This window comes from Mastomys coucha, unplaced genomic scaffold, assembly GCF_008632895.1.
Source record: "Mastomys coucha isolate ucsf_1 unplaced genomic scaffold, UCSF_Mcou_1 pScaffold9, whole genome shotgun sequence".
NCBI lineage: Eukaryota > Metazoa > Chordata > Mammalia > Rodentia > Muridae > Mastomys > Mastomys coucha.
This window is the reverse complement of record NW_022196915.1, coordinates 11,354,286-11,356,664: the sequence shown is the minus strand read 5'-3', so window position 1 is coordinate 11,356,664 and position 2,379 is coordinate 11,354,286. Positions and strand designations below refer to the sequence as shown.

The 2,379-nt window shown below is 43.6% G+C and overlaps 1 long non-coding RNA gene across 3 annotated transcripts in view; it reads left to right on the top strand.

Annotated features, from left to right (window-relative positions):
• The window catches only part of LOC116084713, a 14,417-nt gene extending 12,279 nt beyond the window's left edge, over nucleotides 1-2,138 (top strand). For all 3 annotated transcript variants that reach the window (XR_004116235.1, XR_004116234.1, XR_004116236.1), the window contains exons 3-4: nucleotides 1,162-1,275; nucleotides 1,839-2,138. This is a non-coding gene — a long non-coding RNA (uncharacterized LOC116084713). The remainder of the gene's footprint in view (nucleotides 1-1,161; nucleotides 1,276-1,838) is intronic.
• Nucleotides 2,139-2,379: the final 241 nt, after the last annotated feature.

Sequence of the window (2,379 nt, the reverse complement as noted above, 5' to 3'; positions counted from 1 at the left end):
GTGGTAGTGGTGATGCTGTGACAGTGATGGTGGTGGGTGGCAGTGTGGTAGTGGTGGTGGTGTGGTGGTGGTGGTGTGGTGGTGGTGATGTAGTGGTGGTATGGTGGTGGTATGGTGGTGATAGTGTGATGGTGGTGTGATAGTGGTGTAGTGATGGTGATGATGGTGTGATGATGGTGTAGTGATGGTGATGGTGATGGTGATGGTAGTGGTGGTTGGTGGTGGTGGTAGTGGTGGGTGATGGGTAGTGGTGTGGTGATGGTGGCAGTGTGGTGTGGTGGTATGGTGGTGTGATGGTGTGGTAATAGTTTTGTTTGCTTTGTTTTTGATAGGGGTTCAGAGTAAAGAGATTACCTTGCATCTCAGAACAGACTTTGTACTTTGACTTTTGAGCCAAAAGTCAAAAAGAGTTTTGACTCTTTAGACTTTGGAGGATCTTAGAGATGGACTAACTACATTTTGCATTATGAAATGAATATGAGACTTTAGGGCCCATGCCATGAAGTATCGTGGCTTAAAGTGAATTATTTAGATCTCAATTTGAAAAGGAATGCATTTATGACAGCTAATCTTCATCATCAACTTGACTGGAGTTAATATCACCTACAAGACATACCTGTGGGTGAGTCTGTAAGGAGGTTTACAGATAGATTTAATTGAGGAGAGGAGATCCACTCTAAGCATGATACCATTCCATGGGCTGGAGAACCAAATGAACAAGGGGGAAAGAGAAAGCCTAAGAGGTGCCAGCTTGCTCTCTTTCTGCTCCTTGGATCTGGTTGCAACACGATTAGCATATTCCCATCCTGACAGACCACATCCCATGAAGCCATAAACCCAAATGCATCTTTCTTCCTGGAAGTGGCTTCTTGTAAAATATTTGGCCACAGCAATGAGTACAGTAACTAATATGCCACACAAATAAGATACTAACAGCCTTCTATCAAGATGCCTTAAGATCACTCAGATCCCCTGGCCCAGGCTCAGCCTGCAGGTGACAAAGCTAAGGTGCAGAGATGTGGCAGAATTATCCAGCAAATCGGTATCAGAGTCTTGTAGAACCCAACATTACGGGGCTCGAGCATTTGTGGAAGGAAGCATCCCCCAGGGTCGCAATACCCTCTTTCTCTGCACTCTAACTCTTTGCTTCTGAACTTCAAGGCAAAGTGATCACCCTTCTCTGAAGTCAGAAGAGGAAGAAGAGGTGCCCAGAGGAAGCATGAGGAAGCATGAGCAGTTGGTTGACTTTTCTAAGGAGGACTCTGACCTTACAAGGTAATGATCCACAAACCTTTGTAATGCTGTAACCCTGTAACATACTTCCTCATGTTGTGGTGACCCTCAGCCATAAAATTATTTTCGTTGCTACTTTATGCCTGTAATTTTGCTACTGTTATGAATCATAATGTAAATATCTGTGGTTTTCAATGGTCTTAGGTGACCCCTGTAAATGGGTCTTTTGACCCCCACAAAGGGGTCGCAACCCATAGGCTGAGAACCACTGGGCTATGAGAAGGAATGTGAGTCTCAGGGCCAGGTCAGACCAGGGTGAGAGCCAGCAATCAGACAGAGAGAAAAATGCAAATGAAAATGCAGCTAAGGAGAAATGCAGAGACCTAGGGCTGATTCTATCCAGTACACACACACACACACACACACGCGCACACACACACACACACACACACACACACACAGACAGTTAGGCCGCCGCCGAAGCCTGGCATCCCACGTCATTCAATTCCCTTGAGTGTTCTAAACCCAGATGATCAGATAATAAGAGGCAGAGTGGTATGCATAACATCAAGTTGATTAAATTTGTTTACTGATAATTCTTTCAGGTTCCCATGAAGATTGTGTAATTTCCTTGCCGTATTTCAAACAGATTTGGGCTAATGCATTATTGACAGCACCCTTGCAGACCATCTCCACAATGTCATTCAGGATAATTATTTCACAACAGATTTCCAGGGCCTCTGGTTCCTGTTGGGATTCACTTGGGCATAAATTACAGAGCCGAATATTTAATCAGTGTCCCCATTAGAACCCCGTGGCTTATTTTTAGGAGCTGAGGAGGGAGAGTGAGGGAGGGAGCGGATATTTGTATTATTACGGCATGAATACACTTCTTCCATGCTGGATGGGTTGTTGTCTCTTTTTTTTCCCCAAAGCTCAACTAAGCTGAAAAGCAGCCTGAAGCATCTTTGCCTTTTTTTAGAAATAAACACAAGCATTAATCTTTTGACTGCATTAAATTAAATATTAATGTTAACGGATCACATAATGTGAAGTTTAAAAAAATGATTAACAGTGACACCACATTCTCTCTCCGTGACTTTTCCATTATACAAATTATTTCAGGTCTAAGTATCGTCACTTTGG